This window comes from Felis catus, chromosome B4, assembly GCF_018350175.1.
Source record: "Felis catus isolate Fca126 chromosome B4, F.catus_Fca126_mat1.0, whole genome shotgun sequence".
Classification (NCBI taxonomy): Eukaryota; Metazoa; Chordata; class Mammalia; order Carnivora; family Felidae; genus Felis; species Felis catus.
Genome location: NC_058374.1, coordinates 34,531,214 through 34,551,539, shown reverse-complemented (window position 1 = coordinate 34,551,539; position 20,326 = coordinate 34,531,214). Strand labels below are relative to the sequence as shown.

General features: G+C 43.4%; 1 protein-coding gene across 26 annotated transcripts in view; it reads right to left on the bottom strand.

Annotated features, from left to right (window-relative positions):
• The window catches only part of MICAL3 (microtubule associated monooxygenase, calponin and LIM domain containing 3), a 228,687-nt gene that overhangs the window by 196,927 nt on the left and 11,434 nt on the right, over positions 1–20,326 (bottom strand). For 4 of the 26 annotated variants that reach the window (XM_023256567.2, XM_023256566.2, XM_023256568.2 and 1 more), the window contains exon 1: positions 12,739–13,021. The exons of 1 other annotated variant lie outside the window; for it this stretch is intronic. The gene's annotated coding sequence lies outside the window, so the exon portion shown is untranslated. Of the gene's footprint in view, positions 1–12,738; positions 13,032–20,326 lie in introns of those variants that run through there. 21 more of the 26 variants (XM_045061125.1, XM_045061124.1, XM_023256563.2 and 18 more) reach the window with 15 other exon arrangements.

Genomic DNA, 20,326 nt, shown 5'->3' with positions numbered 1-20,326 from the left:
GGGAATAGCAGCATCAGTATTTACCTATGGCTGATAATCTATGAGTAACAGTTATTGGAGGTGTGCTAGGTTCAAAAACAACCAAGATTGTATCACTGTTAAGTTTCCTGCTGTTGATCACCATCCTGTCATTACCTTGTCATTACCATCCTGTCTTGATAAATCCATGCTGCAGTACTTAGGGGTAAAAAGGGGCACAATGTCACCAACTTTCAAATGGGCCAGGAAAAAATGGGAAGAGAGCAGGGAGAGAATAAAATCTAATTTAATAGATCTAGATAACAGGCACAAGGGAGATGCTCTTGCAACATCTCTGTAAACTTGAAATTATATAAAAAGTTATCCAACAAATGAACTTTACTTGGGCCCCAACAAACAGGTGGGCATGCTGTCCCAGTTACAGCAGGAGCCACCTCCCGCCTACAGCACCAGAGGCCAAGGCAGCAAAGGTGGCTTAGACACAGTGAGAGTCAGAGGGAGACAACTGGGACAATTAACAATGCTGACAGAAGTCTGGGAGCACATAAGGCATCCGCTATCTCTCAGTTTTTCTCTAGAACCAAGCCATGCTCTCTGGTTTTTCTCCAGAATCAAGTCCTACTCTGAGTACATGGAAAATAAGCCCCCAAAAGGGGCCTGGGAAGGCACCAAACTTGAAGCTTCAGCATCCTCTGGAGCTCTTCCCTTTCCGTATCTTTTCTATCTAATCAGTGTCCTCTTTCCAAAATGTCTCTGGCATGGAGTCCCTTCCTCTCTGTTTCTACCGCCAACAACCTGTTCCAGTTGCTTGTCACGTCACACCTGAATTACTATCAAGGTGGGCAAACCATTACTTGCGGGCCAAATCCAACCTCCAAGCAAGAAGGGTTTCACATTTTTAAATCGCTTGGGGAAAAAAAATCAAAAGACTATTTTGAGACATGTGAGAATTGTATGAAATTCCAACTCAGAGGACCACAAATAAGAGCTTTGTTGGCACAGTGCCATGCCCATTTGTTTACCAATGGTTTATGGCTGCTTTCCTGCTACAACAGCAGCTGCATAGCTGCATCAGAGACCACTGAAGCCTAAAATGTATACTCCTGGCCCTTTATAGAAAAAAGTTTGCCAACTCCTCCCATAGGTGGTCTTGCTTGACTTTCATTTTTCCCTCCTCCACCATATTAATGGGCACAAAATACTACTTCCACACTATTGCTCTGTGTTCAAACACCTCTGATGAGCTTCCTGTTGCCTATAAACTTCATACTGTACCATGGCATGCATCAGACCAGGTGAATAAACTTGTTTTTAAAGGTCAGGCCTTTGTTCATGCTGTTCTCTGCCTTTTAGAAAACTCTTCTTGGGGCGCCTGGGTGGCTCAGTCAGTTGAGCATCCAACTTCGGCTCAGGTCATGATCTCACTGCCCGTCAGTTCGAGCCCCGAATCGGACTCTGTGCTGACAGCTCAGAGCCTTGGAGCCCGCTTTGGATTCTGTGTCTCCCTCTCTCTCTGCCCCTCCTCCACTCATGTTCTCTCCATCCCTCCCCCCCAAATAAATAAACATTAAAACAAAACAAAACAAAAAAAAAAAGAAAACTCTTCTTGCCTTTAGCTGCTAAGCCCTCCTTTCAAGACTCTGGGAGCATTTCCTGGTTCCCTTTCCTGTGCTTCCACAATACCCTATACTTATCCTCATCACAGCTCTTACCACACTACACTGAAATCATCTATTTGTGTGTCTGTCTCCCCAGCTACAGTAAGATTCCAGAGGGCAAGGAACACGTCTTACTCATCTCCCAACACCCAGACAGTGGCACGGCAATCCCCAAACACTAAACTTAACTCCCACCCAGTCAGGCTGGCCTTCTCGCTGCCGTGAATGCATCCTGCTTACTCTCACTCCAAGCTTTGCTCACACCAGCACCTAGACAATCCTAATAGTGACCTGGGACACAGTCTATAGGCCCACGGGAGTCAGTGTGGACTAGGGTTCAAACCCCAGGCACCTCCCATGCACATGCTATGTGTCCTTGGACAAGATACTTATATCTCTGAGTCCTCCTCTATAAAGCAGGGATGATATAGTATCTCCTAACCTGCAGGGCTGACAATGCATGTAGAGCATCTAAACCAGTTCTTGGTATACAGTAAGTTCTCAAAAGGCAATACAATTGACCCTTGAACAATGGACGACTTAAGGTGCTGACCCCCATGCAGCTGGAAATCTGCATATAACTTTTGACTCCCCACTAAGGGTCAACTGTTGACCACAAGCCTTCCTGATAACTTAAACAGTTGATTAACACATATTTCGTATGTATATGCACCATGCACTATATTCTTACAATAAAGTAAGCCAAAGAAAGTGTTATTTAAAAACCATAAGGAAAATACATTTATAGTACCATGTTGTACTTATCAAAAACAGTTTCGGGGCGCCTGGGTGGCTCTGTCGGTTGAGCGACTGACTTCGGTTCAGGTCATGATCTCACAGTTTGTGAGCCCTTGTTGGGCTCTGTGCTGACAACTCAGAGCCTGGAGCCTGCTTCTGATTCTGTGTCTCCCTCTCTCTCTGCCCCTCCCCCAATTCATGCTTGGTTTCTCTCTCAGAAATAAACATGAAAAAAAATAATTAAAAAAAAAGCCTCATATAAGTGGACCCACACAGTTCAAACCCGTGTTGTTCAAGGATCTAATGTAGTTACTATCCTTGTTTTCTCCAGACAGTAGAGTCACCTGTTTGTGCCACTTTGGTATTTCATTGCTTTCCTTTCCTCTTCACCCAATTGTTTTTTACATTCATATTGTATCTTCTGAAGCAGATGCATTAGTTATGAACAGGGTAAGGTCATATATTTCTATGAACCTGTGCCCTGCCCTGATACCCAGTACAATGCAACATGTGGAGGAAGGGCCAAATAGATGATAAATTAATGAACAAATTATTCCAGGAAGTCTACACAGTTGCTAACAAGAAAAAGAATGCAAAAGAAAAAAAAAAAAAAAAGAATGCAGAGCTAGGGATAAGGCTGAGAGTAATAAGGCAGAGAGCAGAAGTTGAAGGCAGGGGGCATTTGAGGATACTTTTATATTAAACATGGACTCACACATACTCTGTCCCCAGAAGAGAAGAAACCCAGTGTCTCAGTATTCTTCTCCAAGTTTCATAAGCAACAGTCAATAATAGTACTAGCTAACACTTAAGGTGCTCAGTGGGTACCTGGCAGAATTTTGAATGCTTACGACTGTACAAAATAAACAGGATTGTTACACCGTTGCACAGATGGTGCAATGAGGCCCAAGGAGGTTAAACAACACAAAGTCACACACCCTAGTAAACTTATGCAGAACTGTCTAGTTCCAGTGTTCATGTTCGTAACCACTACACATTTTGGTGTTTTAAAAAAAATTTTTTTTAATGTTTATTTTATTTTATTTTTTTTAGGGAGAGGGAGAGAGAGAGAGATGAGCAGGGGAGGGGCAGAAAGAGATGGAGACACTTCAGATGGAGAATCTGAAGCAGGCTTCAGGCTCTGCAATGTCAGCACAGAGCCCAACCTGGGACTCAAGCTCACGAACCATGAGATCATGACCTAAGCCAAAGACGCTCAACCGACTGAGCCACCCAGGTGCCCCCACATTTTGGTTTTTTAAATCTAATTTAGCTTCACTATTCACCAGCTGAGAGGTATCAATCAGGCAGGTCATCTCACATCACTAAGCCTCATGTTTCCCAACCTGTTAAGTGGGCACCATATACTTAACTGTTGTTAAGGATTAAAGGAGAGGGGTGCCTGGGTGGCTCAGTCAGTTGAGCATCCGACTTTGGCTCAGGTCATGATCTCACAGCTTGTGGGTTCAAGCCCCACGTCGGGTTCTGTGCTGACAGTGCAGAGCCTGGAGCCTACTTCAGATTCTGTGTCTCCTTCTCTCTGCCCCTAACCCACCTGCATTCTGTCTCTATCTCTCTCAAAAATAAATATTTTAAAAAAATTGTTTTTAAAGGATTAAAGGAGATAATGTCATAAGTGTATATATAAAGTAGATTCCTGCTATATTAGTTCCTTTCCCACCTGTCCCATACTTCAGCAGAAGTAAGGCTTTTAGCCAACCCCCTTGGCCTGCTTCAGTCTACTAGCAGGGAACAATCTATATATGCTTCACTCTGGATTTTCTTGCCTTTCTACCTATGCCCAAACATTTGGGCCTCATGAAAGCCAGCAAAAATAACCTGAGACAAGCATAAAAGGAAACTGTACATGGAGCCAAGTGAGGTACCACAGACAGAAATGGTCCAGATGAATCCTGGCACACAAATGAATACTGCATGAGCAAAAGCTAGCCAGTTGGGCGTAACCAGGATGCACACTGACTGACAGTCATAACAGCAGCTGATTCTGCCTCCCACACCAACAAGCCTGGATGATAGGCCTGGGAGCCTGTAAAGACAGAGCCCAGTAACATCTGTGACTCTGAGGCTGCATGTATACCGGGGGTGGGAGAAAGCCAGGCAGGTAAGTGACACACAGTCATTTCCACCAATGGTGGAAGATCAGACTGCCTGAAAAAGTTGTATGTAGAAAAGTAAAATTTTAAATCCCTACAGAGGGAACTCTGTTGCAAAATTCCTTTGCTGTGATGAATTAAATTTAAAGCCAAGGAATACAGACACAGACTATTATATTTTGGAGGTCAATCCAATTTCCATACATCAAGTTTGCTTAAAGCAAGAAATACCTTTAAGCAGATGAACCCTATTCTGGAGTCATTGGTCATGAACAGAAAGAACTTTTCATTAGCCGCATATGAAAGAGTCCTAAATGTTATTACCAAACTGAGTCAACTCAATTTCCAGGAGAGATAAGTAATTTCTACTTGAATGGAGCTGATTATAGTGATCCAAAGGTCTTATAAAAGATTAAAACATAAGCAAAATCTGTATGTAAGCCTAACAAGCAATATGAAGCCCTATTAGGCCTTTTCCACAATATATCAATTTCCAAGTATAGCATTATGACAAAGAGATACTTAAGAAAGATGGAGGAGTAGGAGGGCTGGCAGATACCAACCACCACAAGGCTACTACTGGGTGCCCAGGTCACTATTGGCACAGTAATGTGGTCCTAGAGTTAGAAAGGAGTCATAGTGGCGACATGGTCTGATCTAATTCCCAAAACATTGGTAAAGCATCTCCATGCCCAGGACTGCTCCTTCCCCTACTAGAACACCTGGAAAGAGCACAGCCCAGCAGCATGCTCCTCTAGCAAGGGAGAACATATACATCCAAGCAAGTCACCAAATGACTACACAAGGACAAGCACACCAAACTCAACAGATCCACAGTAGTGACGGGCCTAACGGCAGCCTGCAGGAAAGGGAGGTGGCCCCAGGTGAGGGGCTGCAAAGAGATCCTCTGTTTGCTAAAACACAAACATTCCAGAAACAATAGCCACGGGGGTAGGTAAATTTCAGAAATTCTCAACCTTATGTGCATGAAATTAACAAAACTGAATCAAAAAGAAATATTTTGCCAGTAAATATAAATTTTCTTACCACTCCATGTTCAGGGATCCCTGGCCAGTTAAGTGACTTATCCCAACACACTATATAGTTTTCTGCATTTGTGTCTGCCTGCCCTGGAAATATGGTGACCTCTTGCTGGCAGACATTGTTTTAATACCTGGCACTTGCTTTATTATATAGTAGTTACTCAATAAATGCGTACTGAAACCAAGTCCCAGTGTGTAACCTAAAATTTACTCTTAGGTTCTCAAACTTATTGGTTCCCCAGCTCCCTTAAGGTGGTTGAGGTCCATGGACTTCTTTGTGCTCCACCAAGCTCACTGAAGCTAGATACACAGGGTGCAATAAATCCTAGGGGCTGTTGCCATCTCATGAACTTCTTTTTCCTGCCCAACACTGTCTTTTTCTTCCCCATTTTCTCTTCCTTTTGCTCCCTCAACATTTCACCCTATAATGAAGTGATTTAGAGTTATCCAGCCTCAACTTATTGGGTTTATGGACCTTACCCTCTCTGGAGCAGTTTCCTATCGTAAAATAGGAGTGACAGTACTTAAGACTTAAGAAATGATGTGTGCATATTAAAGCAGTTGGCACAGTGTATAGCCCATAGTAACACTCAGTAAATAACAGCTATTACTACATAATTGTCCACAGGACTCACTTGCCTAAAGATACTTAAAATGCCAAAGGCAGAAAGTTGATTTTTTTCCCCCTTCCTCTGCAAGTCTGGTTTTGAGAAAAACCTGTTTTGGAAACAAACTGACACATGTCCATGTCACTGGTCACACTATTTCCCTTTTCCTTTTTCACAGGGAAATAATGACTTTGATCAGTTATGACCAAACTGGGTAAAAGGTTCTGTTCCAAACATGGTTAGGACCCTAGACTAATTTATTTAAGTAAGTAAGTAAATGAAATTAAAATTATCCACTCCCCCTCCACTGCTTGTGCTCTGCCTCTCAAAAATAAATGTTAAAAAAGAATTAAAAAAAAAGGGGGGGCGCCTGGGTGGCTCAGTCGGTTGAGCGTCTGACTTCAGCTCAGGTCATGGTCTCCAGTTCATGAGTTCGAGCCCCATGTTGGGCTCTCTGCTAACAAACAGCTCAGAGCGTGGAGCCTGCTTCAGATTCTGTATCTCTCTCTCTCTCTCTCTCCCCCTCCCCTGCTCATGCTCTGCCTCTCCTCTGTCTCTCAAAAATAAATAAAAGTTAAAAAAAAAATTTTTTTTAATCATCCATAAAGCTAGGGCAATGAGAGGGTTGCTTAAGTTCTAGGTCTTGGGAATAAGCAACCAATGCCAAGACAAAAGGTAGAGGAGGGAAAGGAAAGGGTTCCTCATCTTTTCTAGAAGTAGAGCTGTCATCAGCATTCTTTCCAGATCCCATGATCCAGCCCCTAAGTCCCTGAAGACTCTTATACTGTCCTAGGTATCCCTTCTTGGAAGCCCACCTGGGCCTGTGTTCTCTAAATGCTTCAAAATTACCTTCTCTGACTCTGCCCCAATTTTAAAGGAAGAAGCCAGTTAACCTAAATACATCTCTCCTGTAGCATTTCAGATCAGTAACTTAAAAGTAAGAACGGGATTAAATGTGAAAATGAAGGGTAGGTTGGAAGAGAGGAAAGGTGACCCTCAGGATGGAGAAAACTTCTAGGTGCAAGTCTACTCAAGTCAGCGGCCCTTCACTGGTCCATGAGAGCACAAGTCTGGAACCAAATGCCTAAGTCTGAAGTCTGTCTCCACCACTTTCTAACTGAGACACTCAGTAAGTCACTGCTCCCTGTGCCTTGGCTTCCTCATGTACAAAGCAGGAATCATAACAGTACCTATCCTCCAAGGTTGCTGTGAGGACTGAATGAGTTCATCCATGTGGAGCCTGCTACACAATTTGTCTCTCTGTCTGTGCTGCTACCACTGCTAATGTCATTATCATCATGATGCTACCTTCCTCACTTCTTTTCCTTTTCCACTCACAAACCCAACAATTCTCAATCACAAGGCAGCTCTGGTGGTAGAGGTGGTTGAAATGGGGGGAAGATGGGGAGGAGTGCAGTCGATTTTACAAGTCAGTGTTTTGTGGAAGCAGTCTGTGCTGAAGGTTTGTTGTAACCCAGAGGAGCTACAGCATCTAGGAGTAAGTACTGCCTACTCTTTTTTTTTTTTTAATATTTATTTAATTTTTGAAGAGAGAGAGAGACAGAGAGACAGAGAGAGACAGACAGAGTGTGAGCAGGGGAGGGTGAGAGAGAGGGAGACACAGAATCTGAGGCAGGCTCCAGGCTCCAAGCTGTCAGCACAGAGCCAGACATGGGGCTCACACTCACGAACCATGAGATCATGACCTGAAGTCAGCCACTTAACCGACTGAGCCACCCAGGTGCCCCAAGTTATTGGCTACTCTTAATGTTCCCTTTGGATTACTCTGCTCCTCCTGTCTTCCTAAGCTCCAACACTAACATAGGAAAGTCCTCCCCATACTTTACCTCCCCTCAAGCCTCCTCCATACTTTACTTAAATCAACAGAAGAGAAGCAGGGCAGGAGAGAGGGCAAGGCTGGGACCAAAGTTTCACTTTGCCTTTCAGTTATTATTTATTTTAAAGTAGTAAGGAAGTCAATAAAAGCTACTAGTTAACCACCGGCTGTCTCTCTCCTTCCAGAGTTAACCAAACCATATTCTTCACTGGATATACAATACACAAAAAAGGACAGACCTCTGTACACCCATCTAATGCAGAAAGACGCCTTTCCTGGTTTTCATTCACATACCAAGACATGCTCGCTTCTCCCTGCTGTGACAGACAGAGCAGGCCCTGCAAGAGGGATGCAGGGAGACATAGCTGTTCTTACCACAGAACTTAATACTCAGCAGAAGCTCCTGTCCTTCTGCCTCTCAGCAAGGTACAGACCAACAGTCCTACTTCTCCTCCCTTCTGTAATCTGATTACCACCGCTTTCCTTTTTTTGTATGTTGTGGCAATTTTCTCTCCTCTGGGAAATTCTGACTTGCCAATGACAAAAAGTCAATGAATTACAGGGTTTGGGGTGATAAGTTTCCCTGTCCTACCTCCCCAGTTTCTTGATGACTATAAACCTTCATAGCCAAGACAGCTAAAGCCCATACCAAGAAAACAAGTCATGTACTGCTGAGCCCACAGGGGTAGGGGTGTTCTATTCATTGGTGTATCCCAAGCATCTTGGAGCCTGACACCCTCCACGATTCCACCCAATTCTACAGAATCAGAGCTGAATTCTGAAAAGTGGAACCAAAGATGGGGGGTGGGGTGGGGGAGGGGATAGAAGGAAGGGGAAGTCCACAAAGAGTTTAGGTAAAACTCCAAACAATACCCCACCATTCCCACAACGTACTGTATTGTTTAAGGAAGCTAAAGACTGAAAAGGAATCAGATTTTCAACTTTGCCATCTAAAGTAGAAACTGAGAGCCTAATACTACACAGATTCTAGCCCAGTCCTGCTGTGCCTCCTGGTTTACAATTTCAACCCACAGCTTAAGTTAAAAAGCCGGGGTACTAAAGACATCCCCTGTGTTAGAATATCACAAATTTCCTGTCAACAAACCACCTTGATTCTCTCTTTCCCTATTTTCCCCTTTTGGTCTTAATAAATACTTCGTACTCTCCAAATATAGATGCTTTTTCAGCTCTGATTATGTTTTCTACAGTAATGACCCTCCACCTGGCTAGAGGAATATTTGTGGTACAAGAAAACTCCAGGATGTGAAAACTTTACTTCAGTGAAAAATAAAGCCCCAGTACAATCACAGCTCATCAGGTCCCAGGCACCAGCAACAGGAATTAGGGACTCTGACGTCTGCTCCTTAGTCACCACTAAAGCATGGGAGTTAAGAGCACACACTTTGAAATCAGACAGCCCAGGTCTGAGTGCCAGCCCTGCTTTCTGTCACTCCTTTGACCTAGGGTCTCATCAAACCCTAGTTCATTATCTATAAAACTGGGGGTAATAATAAGCCCTACCTTGTATACTGTTGTGAGGAATAAATGAGGTAATATACATAAAGTACCTAGCACAGACTCCCATACTTAAGCACTCAATAAGCATCAACTATCCGTAGCTGTCTAGTCAATCAGAAAAGCACAATGGTCTGTTGTCTTTAAGTCCGTCAAGTTCCAAAAAAAAAAAAAAAAAAAGTGGGGTTTTTTCCCTACAAAAGTATCAATTAAATGTAATATAAGAAGGAAAACTAAATTCAAATCCAGTTCAGGCCCCACCTCACTTGCAACTGAGAGCAAATTATGTCACCTCCACCTTCTCATCTATAAAATGGGAATAATAAACTGTACTAAACTGTGAACATCTCAGAGACAAGTAAGAATCTATGAGATAAAAGGCAATGAAAAAGCTGGGGTTTGCCTAGGTGGCTCAGTTGGTTAAGCGTCCAACTTCGGTTCAGGTCATGATCTCATGAGTTCAAGCCCTGCATCAGGGTCTGTCAGAGCCTGGAGCCTGCTTCATATTCTGTGTCTCCCTCTCTTTCTGCCTCTCCCCCACTCATGCTTGGTCTCTCTCCTTCAAAAATAAACAGACATTAAAAAAAAAAAAAGGCAACAAGGAAGCTTTTACTTCTACAAAGAAAAAATAAGTGAATCCAGAGTATGATTATTATTAAAATGTCACACCCAATATTATTGGACATAAATAAACCAGTGACATTTCTTTCTCTTTCAAGAACATCAGGTTTGATAGCCTTTTAATCTGCTCACAATGAGCCTGCTAAAGCAGGAAGAAGTAAAAGGCTTCTTCTTATAAAGCCCACCAAATCTAAGACTGTGCCCCTGTCTGTTGGTCAAGCTTCAACCATCCTGGGCCATTTCTCAGGCACCAGTGTCAGGAGCAATTAGAAAAGGTTTTTAGTTCCACTTGACATGTAAACCAACAACAACCAAAATCCTTATCTGCAGGATGACTGCTTCAAAAGACCCAAGAAAGGGTCAATTCTGACCACCACTTTCTCTCCTATACTGAGTGGTTTAAAATGTAATATGTGAGCTGGGAAGAAGAACTCAATTTTTTCCTTGTTTGATTTTTACTTTTAGGTCCAGGCATTGAGTTTCATTTTTAACTTACTATAAAAATTGTGGTGTTAGAGTTAGAGGTTAAGGTGGGAAGGGAGGGTGGCTAATTTTCCTAACTTAAGAAGGAAGCATGCAAAACTGCATCCGATTCATCAACCACATGTCTGTCTCCCAAACCCAAAGAGGGAAAAAAAAAATTTATCTACTTTTATTAATCATCTACTATATGCCAGGCACTGAACTAAGTATGTATATTATTCCAAAGCCCATTTTCTCTCCCACATCTACAAACACCATGAAGCAGTCCTCACTGAATAGGAACCATCCCAATTGGGGGTAAAAAAATCACAGTCTGACAAACAAGTTCTAGACATTTCAAAGGTTAGTGTTGTGAACACACAAAGAAGTCTTGGATAGGAACAAGGTCCCAGTTCCTAAAGATTCTTTGCAAGAGGAATACTCAAACTATGTTTTTCCACTAATTCTGGAATTGAAGCTATTTAATACACTATCCAAAAAGTTTAAGAATTTTTAAAAATGAAGCACAAGAAGAACTCACTGTAGGGCTAAAACAACCTAAGCCAAATTACTGACCTGAGAGTACATTTAACAATCAAATACAGAATTTATAATATCCTCTTAAATAAGGGATCTTTACAGATGTGCTCACAAGAGAAAGCAACCCCAATGAATTGGCATCTGTACGGCCAGGTAATGAGAGGGCAAAGCCTTCCTGCTGGCAGCAGCAATTCAAAGGGAGATATCATTCTCACTATAAAACCCAACTCATTCTCACCCTTGGGGTACAAAGCCATCATCCTAAATGATTGTCTACATAGCAAACTGTCAGATGGGACCAAATACACACTGATGTTCCGATGTGTAAATGCCATTCTCTCCATCTACAACTCTCGAAAAAAGAAAAAAGTATTAAGCCTTAAAAAGGACACTTTTCACAACTGACCTCTACATTAATGCACTTTATATTAACCATAGTTAATGTCTGTGTTAAACACTAACGTTAAAAGAACATAATTGTGTTCTGTATTCTTGGAACGCTTTCCCTGAATTAAGACTCTGGAGAAAAATCAGCCAAAATATAGGGCTAATCCATGCCCCCTAATGGGATGAGGTAGAGGCCTTGCCTGAGGAGCCCAACAAACAATTGTGATGACTAGTTTACCATCCATGCCAGAACCTGCAAAGCTAAGGCTATCACCACGTCTGGCTTTCTGCTAACAGAAGGTGAGCCTCTGATCTGTGTATAGGGCTCCTTAGGGTGATTTTTAAACTAGCAATTTTCAGCGTACCACACAGACCTCCAATAACGCTATCACCTTGTAAGGCAGTTGGGGGGGGGGGGGGGGCGGGGGGCGGTGGCTCATAGATAAGTGACGTATGTGGCTGCCATCATCTCAACCAGTCCAACACTACCATAAGAAAATAAAAGGGAAAAGCACTTCATGGTTCTGTCGTGGCCACCTGACCATAGCGACTCAGCAGCCCATACTCATCCCCCTGCTAGACTCCCGATCAAGGGTATCAGGACAAGATCTACCCTCGGGATGCGGACACTTGCCCAGCCACGGTGCGACAGAGGAGCCCCATACCTCAGCTCCAGTGGAAAGCCAATGGCCCAGGGGCTGGGCTGGGGCGGCAGGACAGTGCACACTCCATCCCTAAGCCTCCCGACACCGGTTAAGATAAGAGATCTTCGCCCCCGCCCCCAAAGCTTCCCCAGAAGACTCATTCCAAGCCACTCTCCCACTCACAAATAGCTGGAAGCCTCCCCCTTCCCCTGGCTTTCGCCAGTGCCAAGCTCCCCTGGAACTCTGGGGCCCGCGCGGCCTCCCTTGACCGAACATCCAACTCCTGGAGGTCAAGGACAGGGGCCGGGAGGGCCGGGGAAGCGCGAGGAGGGGCTTCCTCGTCGTTCCGCCGCCCCGCTAGGGAAAGGGCTCCAAGGGGCCGCCAGAAGGAGGCGCCAAGCGCCCACGGCGGGTCCGAGCCCTCCGGGCTGCCCAGGGGAGGCAGGTCTTCAGCCACAGGTCGGGTCGCCGCGGTCGCCTGCTCTAGAGCCGCCCTCTGGGGGCCCCGGAAACCCTGCACTTGGGGCGCTGGTGGAATGAGGCCCCCACGGAACGGTTGGGGCTGGTCTGGGTCCCGAAGCCCGGTTCTCACCTCCGTCTCATGCTGGTGTGTTGCTCGGCGCCGGCGTCCCCTGGCCGGCCTGGGCCGCCAAGCCCCGCTCCGGGCCCGCAGCCCCGCAGTCCTGCAGCCCCAGCACGCCAGCCGCAGCGTCCGCGCGGGCAACAGCAGCGGCAGCAGCTAAGGCAGCGGCGCCGCCGCTGGTGGCTGGGCGGGCACATGGGAGGGCGGGGGCTGCAGCCCTCGAGCCCTGACCATAGGGCCCCAGCCTCGGGGGCGACAGATTTAAGTGCGCCTCTAAAAATGGCACTTGGTTCCCATCCTTAGGGTTGCTGTTGCTACCTACAGGCTCAGACTTTGCCAGAATCTCATGGTTATATGCAGAAGGTGAAGAAATGAGCTGTCGCCACTCCCTTCCTCCTCCCTACTTCCCCTCATGGTCCATATGGTACATTCCTCAAAGCCAGGCCCAAGAGAGAGGGAGGATTTGATTGGTTGTGAATCTTGGAAGGGCGCAAGGAGCCACACAAAATGGCCAATGGAAAAGCACAGTGGGCATATCAAACCTGCCAGATGGGGAGAAGAGAGGATGCGTTTAAAGGGACCTTGTTTGTTGCCCTCAGAAGCCACGACAAAACAAAACCAGAATTTTTTTACTAATCCTAGCCAGACCGGAAACAAAGAGATTAGGGGCTCCTCAAATGTTTGGGTTAGACAGCTAAAAGAAAATACGGAGAGAATTGAGCCAGACATGTGTGTGGCTTTGGGTAGGTTACTCCATCTCTCTGCCTCAGTTTCCTCATCTAATCCAATGACAATATTGGACTAGAAGTGATCTCTGATGGGCTTTCTCATATTTTGTGATCCTAGAATCCTTTGCATGGGATTAGCAATATTTACATATATTCTTCAATTTTCGCCATGCTCCACCGTCTTAAAGAACTTTGAACTTTTGGCACCAAATCCTTTATACAGACAGTATAAACCCATCTTCTATGAAGACAAATTCAATATACTTTGTCCCTCCTCTCTTAAAAGCATTCCTCTTATGTGTGGAGAGAACCCCAACTCCCTACTACCCCCAGTATCTCATAATTTCTGCTCTTGCAAGTCACTTCTTCTTCTTCCTTCTCTCTTCATCCACAGCATCAAAGTTTCAATTAATAATTAATTCACCTGTTGAACTGTCCAGAATCCCTGCCAAAGCTTGCTAAAGTCTTCATCAGGGTTGCTGAAGTGCTATCTGAAATCTCTGGCATGCCATTCAACTATACATGGCCAATTATGCTTTTGGTCATATTACATGTCAAATTCAAGACTTTGAAAACATCCCTTGGGGGCCTAGTCTGCTCTATTTTAGAGCTTTATACTGGCATCTAGGCCTATGTTTTGGCCACCAAACTTCAGACCAACTCCACCTTCATTTTTCAGAACTTTTTGACCTTCCATCAATGCTCACCCTACATCCACTCAACCTTCTTCCAAATTATATGAAGTATTTGGGATATTTTTCTTTTCTTTTAATTTTTTAATGTTTATTTATTTTAAAAAAAATTTTGTTTTCAACGTTTATTTATTTTTGGGACAGAGAGAGACAGATCATGAACGGGGGAGGGGCAGAGAGAGGGAGACACAGAATCAGAAACAGGCTCCAGGCTCTGAGCCATCAGCCCAGAGCCCGACGCGGGGCTCGAACTCAGGCACCGCGAGATCGTGACCTGGCTGAAGTCGGCCGCTTAACCGACTGCGCCACCCAGGCGCCCCATGTTTATTTATTTTTGAGAGAGAGGGAGACAGAGTATGAGCAGGTGAGGGGTAGAGAGAGAGAGGGAGACACAGAATCGAAGCAGGCTCCAGGCTCTGAGCTGTCAGCACAGAGCCCGATGTGGGGCTCGAACCCACAAACTGTGAGATCATGACCTGAGCTGAAGTTGGACACTTAACCGACCGAGCCACCCAGGCGCCCCTGGGATATTTTTCTAATAAGCCCAACTCTACACCACCACCCCCCGCAACTCATCCTCCAATTATTTCTCCATGAAACTTTCCCAAGTTGATTAACAGAAGCTGCTAGCTTATAGAGCTCCTATTTCTATTCTGTGCTACCATAATCCTGAGTTTCTGCCCCAATATACAATTTTTTTCTTTTATTTTTAAATGGCATTATGGTTTTCTTTATTTTTTAACATTAATTCATATTTGAGAGAGAGAGGCAGAGTGCAAGTGGAGGAGGGGCAGAGAGAGAGATACACACAATCTGAATCATGTTCCAGGCTCTGAGCTGTCAGCACAGAGCCCACGCGGGGCTCGAACCCGCGAACCACGAGATCATGACCTGGGCCTAACTGACTGAGCCACCCAGGCACCCCTCCAATGTGCAATATTTATTGACATAATTACCTCTCTCATTCATTTACAACAGCAGCTGCTTACATTCATTGAATGCTTACTATGTGCTAAGTACTGTTGGGAAGTGCTCTGCATGTATCATTTCATTTCACCATCACATCAAATCTATGAGGTGCTATTATAATTCCTGTTTTGTGAAGAGAAAGTGAGTCTTAGAGAAGCTGATTTGCCCAAGTGCACACAGTAGAGGTCTAACTGTAGTTTCTACCTTCACAACCCCACAGCGCAATATTATCTCCTACTTCTTTTTCTTTTTAAGTTTATTTATGTATTTTGTCAGGGAAGGGCGTGAGTGGGGGAAGGGCAGAGAGAAGGAGAGAGAAAATCCCACGCAGGCTCTGCGCTTTCAGCAGAGCCACAGAGCCTGACGTGAGGCTCGAACTCACGAACCCTGAAATCATGACTTGAGCTAAAATCAAGAGTTGGAGGCTTAACCGACTGAGCCACTCAGGTGTCCCCATCTCCTATTTCATAAGAACCTACTGCATTCTATACAAGAGATAATGTTATACACTTATACCATTTTTTTTACATTTCTATACCTATAAAATCATTTAAGGCTCAAAACAATCATGTCAGGTTAGAGGCAGTTTGTTTGCAGTGAGAAAGAAAACTACAGCTCAGAAAGCCTGACCAGTTTGGCTATGGTAACAAGGCTGGCAAGTAATGAAGTCTGGTTTTCCAAGTTGTCCATCTTTCCCATTGAAATCCCTGCTTCCTGAGTGAATACAATCTTTTCCCATATAACAAGTAGAAAACAATTATAAGCAACACAGGAACAAATAACAGCAAACCCCACACCATGGAATCCAGGGAGAATGGTACCAGTGCTTACCATGGGCAGAAAATAAGTCAAGGAGGGCTTCTACAAAGAGTGAGAAGCACTATGTATTTCTTTCTACTGTCTTATTGTTTATATTGTTTATAAACAATTATTGTTTATATAATATATTACATTGTTTATAAACAATATATATTGTTTATATATATAGTTTATAATATATATTATATATATTGTTTATATTATATATATATTGTTCATAAGCAATTATTGTTTATATAATATATTATATTAGTCTCTGAGACTGCCTTTGACACATCTGGCAAATTCAATAGCAAATAGCAACAAAAACTGCTCCCCCCCCCCAACTGCCTAGAGCACCTGGAGATAGAACCAGCACCATGCCTATAAGGAAGGAATCTCTATGTGCAGGGCTGACAGATTCAGGGACGTTTCCAAATTGCTGTTTAGTAAAATACCCTGCTTCACTGACACTTGTAACATAGCCCTGAAAATAGAAGCTGGGCTAATGACTTCATTCTTTTTAAACTGCTGAAATCCTCACAGGGGAGGACACACTGGCAAAATGATGTGAGAGCCAGTAAACTTTTAATGTCAATCAAGAAGCTTGAGCATGGTAATTCTGAAGCCAATACTTGTGGTGCTCATTGCCTGGTCCAGAACTAGTCAGTCCAGTTAATTTTCACTCCCATTGTTCTCCTGACTTTTCTTATCTCCACAGAGCATTCAAATGCACTTATCTAAATGCTTTATTTATGCACTCTAACATTTAGTGGGTACCTACTATGAGCAAAGGACCATCAGATTGTTTGGGGCTATCCTGATGAATCATACATGAAGTTTATTAAGTGGAGAAGTTGATAAACAGCAGATCCACTTGGTGAGGAATGGATTGGATTCCATCCCCAGTCTAATTGCAAGCTCATGTTGGAAGGCCCAGCCTCTAGAATAGGATGAGGACCACTGGGCTGAATTCTGGGCAAGGGCAAGGGTGGGAGAGATGGGCATATATATTGGAGAGGAAGGTGGAGAAGTGTAGGGTACCCAGAAATAACTAAACATGTATAAAACAGTAGGGGGAATAATATCAATCCATAATTTGGGCATTAGAAGAATTGTCTATTCTGTCTTACTTTTTTTTTTTTAATTTTTTTTTCAACATTTATTTATTTGTGAGACAGAGAGAGACAGAGCATGAACGGGGGAGGGGCAGAGAGAGAGGGAGACACAGAATGGGAAACAGGCTCCAGGCTCTGAGCCATCAGCCCAGAGCCTGACGCGGGGCTCGAACTCACGGACCGCGAGATCGTGACCTGGCTGAAGTCGGACGCTTAACCGACTGCGCCACCCAGGCGCCCCCTATTCTGTCTTACTTTAAGAAAGTATTTTTTTCTGATTTCAAAAGTAATACATGTTCATTGTTTAAAAATTTTTTAATACAGAAAAGTACAAAAAATTTAAAATTACCCATTACCCTTAACAGCATTTCACTGTTACTATTGTAACATATTTTCCTATGTTTTCTTTGTGTATGTGTCTTCTTTTTTGGTATGTATCTTTTTTTTTAGTTTATTTATTTATTTTGGGAGACGGGGGGGGGGGGAGAGAGAGAGAGAGAGAGAAAGCAAGTGGGGGAGAGGGGCAGCGAGAGGGGGAGAGGGAGAGATTCCCAAGAAGGGTCCACACTTAGCACAGAGCTGAATGTAGGGCTTGATCACACAGCCATGAGCTGAAATTAAGAGTTGGTCACTTAACAAACTAAGCCACCCAGGTGCCCCTGTATGTATCTTTTAAATAAAATTTGACCAGACTGTTCTGCAGTCTACTTTCTCCTTAACAATAGACTAGGAATTTTCCCATGCCAATAATTCTAATTCATGATTTTAAGTGGCTGTACTTTAAGTGGCTATACTTTAAGTTATTTAACCAAGATTTTACTTCCAGTCATTGATTATTTCCAATTTTTCATTATTATATGTAACTTCAAGGATTATTCATATATGTAAATGTTTATATATGTTTATGATTATTTCCTAGTATTTCTAGAAATAGAATTCCTTGGTCAAAAACATGCACTTTTTTTATTTTTATTTTTTTATCTTTTAAAGTTTATTTTATTTTGTTTTTTTTTAATATATGACATTTATTGTCAAATTGGTTTCCATACAACACCCAGTGCTCATCCCAAAAGATGCCCTCTTCAATGCCCATCACCTCCCCTCCCCTCCCTCCCACCCCCCATCAACCCTCAGTTTGTTCTCAGTTTTTAAGAGTCTCTTATGCTTTGGCTCTCTCCCACTCTAACCTCTTTTTTTTTTTTCCTTCCTCTCCCCCATGGGTTTCTGTTAAGTTTCTCAGGATCCACATAAGAGTGAAAACATATGGTATCTGTCTTTCTCTGTATGGCTTATTTCACTTAGCATCACACTCTCCAGTTCCATCCGCGTTGCTACGAAGGGCCAGATTTCATTCTTTCTCATTGCCACGTAGTATTCCATTGTGTATATAAACCACAATTTCTTTATCCATTCGTCAGTTGATGGACATTTAGGCTCTTTCCACAATTTGGCTATTGTTGAGAGTGCTTCTATAAATATCGGGGTACAAGTGACCCTGTGCATCAGTACTTCTGTATCCCTTGGGTAAATTCCTAGCAGTGCTACTGCTGGGTCATAGGGTAGGTCTATTTTTAATTTTTTGAGGAACCTCCACACTGTTTTCCAGAGTGGCTGCACCAGTTTGCATTCCCACCAACAGTACAAGAGGGTTCCCGTTTCTCCACATCCTCGCCAGCATCTATAGTCTACTGATTTGTTCATTTTGGCCACTCTGACTGGCGTGAGGTGATATCTGAATGTGGTTTTGATTTGTATTTCACTGATGAGGAGCGACGCTGAACATCTTTTCATGTGCCTGTTGGCCATCCGGATGTCTTCTTTAGAGAAGGGTCTATTCATGTTTTCTGCCCATTTCTTCACTGGATTATTTGTTTTTTGGGTGTGGAGTTTGGTGAGCTTTTTATAGATTTTGGATACTAGCCCTTTGTCAGATATGTCATTTGCAAATATCTTTTCTCATTCCGTTGGTTGCCTTTTAGTTTTGTTGATTGTTTCCTTTGCTGAGACATGCACATTTTTAAATGTTTCATTTATATTGCCAAATTGTCTCTCAGGAAGTTTACACCAGTTACTTTCTCACCAGCAAGGTATGTTGGGGCTATTTCTCTGAACCCTCATCAATCCTGGGCATTTGTCTTCTTTTGTAATCCTTGTCAATTTGACAGATGAAAAACATCTCGTTGTGTAAATTATTATAGTGTGTATTTTTACCTGCCAAGGTAATAAATATGCATTTTTCCTTTCAAGTGCCCTGGAATTAAACCACAAAATGAGTGTTTCCCTTTTCCTCATTCAACCATTCTTCTCCCAAATCCCTGAAAAACTATAGAAAAATCAGAGTAGAATCTGCCAAATGATCAATGCTCAGACAAACTCAGTATCATTTCACCTGAACCAATAAAAAATGTAGTGGAACAGATGGCTCAAAACAACACATAAACCTATACATTATAACTTTGAAATGGGTAACAAATCCATGCATAGAAACTTTTTCAACTAAAACGGATACCAGTGACCCAAGTTATACTTACTACTGGCTAATATTAAAATCAGTTTGAGGGGCACCTGGGTGGCTTAGTTGGGTAAATGTCCAACTTAGGCTCAGGTCATGATCTCATGGTTTGTGGGTTTGAGCCCTGCATTGGGTTCTGGGCTGACAGCTTGGAGTCTGGAGCCTACTTCAGATTCTGTGTTTCCCTCTGTCTCTGCCCCTCCCCACTCCTCTCTCTCAAAAATAAACATTTAAAAATAACAATAAAATACAATCAATTTGAGTTTCTTCAACAATGCCCAATTCTGTGATGGGGACAAGTCCAAGATGGGCCAATCTGGCAGTCCATCCTCTATATTGAGCGGCTGACTAATCCACTCAATATTACTTTCAGCTCTTGCTTAGCTTTCTTGTCCCTTGGCTTTATCTTTGTTTTGTGGTTGACCTTTACATGATCTCCTTTTCTCCAGCCATCAACAAGCCTAATATCCCATTGAAGAATTTACCCCTCCCCCATTCTCAGTGTAGTTTGCTGGTATTGATCACAACCCTTCCCTGGACTTGAAGTGGGATACAGATAGCTCTGGGAGCTGCTAGCAGCCATCTGGGGCCATGAGGTAGACCTGGCCTGCAAGAGGAACAAACCAGAAGGAGTGGAGTTGAGAAATGGAGAGAGGTAGAGCTGGACCTGGTCTCATCTGTGAGCCCTGAATCAAGTCTCATGGGGCCAGTTATATGAAACAGTAATTACGCCCTATTTTTTAACTTAGATCAGGTCAGCTTTCTCTCATGGCAAAGAAA